At 36.8% G+C, this 495-nt stretch overlaps 1 protein-coding gene across 3 annotated transcripts in view; it reads left to right on the top strand.

Annotated features, from left to right (window-relative positions):
• The window catches only part of LOC106883040 (uncharacterized), a 37,349-nt gene that overhangs the window by 4,085 nt on the left and 32,769 nt on the right, over positions 1-495 (top strand). The gene's annotated exons all lie outside the window — the stretch shown is intronic.

Below are 495 nucleotides of genomic sequence, written 5' to 3'. Positions count from 1 at the left end.
TCCTATTATTTTTAAACTTCAAACTTCATTTGTTTTCTATTTTGATAAATTCTCTCTGTTGAAAATTATATTTTTATATTTTAAATAATTTGCAATTTCAGGAAATATGTTTTTATATTAAATTTGTGTTTTCTAATAAGGTGGACGAGTGGTTGATAGATAGATAGATAGATAGTAGATAGATATCAGTAAGTAAGTAAGCCAATAGCTCGCTCCGGCCAGTCATGGTATTAGCTGTCAGTAGCCAAAGAATCAACTCAAACCAGCAACAGGCAGGCAGACAGACAGACACTTCACTAGCAGTGAGCACTTTCACTTCTGACAGCTAATAGCATGATAGTGCCAAATTTTTTGAGAGAAAAAAAAAAAGAAGAAAAGAAACTTCGGAGTGGCTGTGTAGTTAGTAGCTTGCTTACCAACCACATGGTTCCGGGTTCATTCCCACTGTGTGGCACCTTGGGCAAGTGTCTTCTACTATAGCCTCGGGCCGACCAA

This window comes from Octopus bimaculoides, chromosome 26 (genome assembly GCF_001194135.2).
Source record: "Octopus bimaculoides isolate UCB-OBI-ISO-001 chromosome 26, ASM119413v2, whole genome shotgun sequence".
NCBI lineage: Eukaryota > Metazoa > Mollusca > Cephalopoda > Octopoda > Octopodidae > Octopus > Octopus bimaculoides.
The sequence above is the reverse complement of the archived record's forward strand: the minus strand, read 5'-3'. Positions and strand labels throughout refer to the sequence as shown.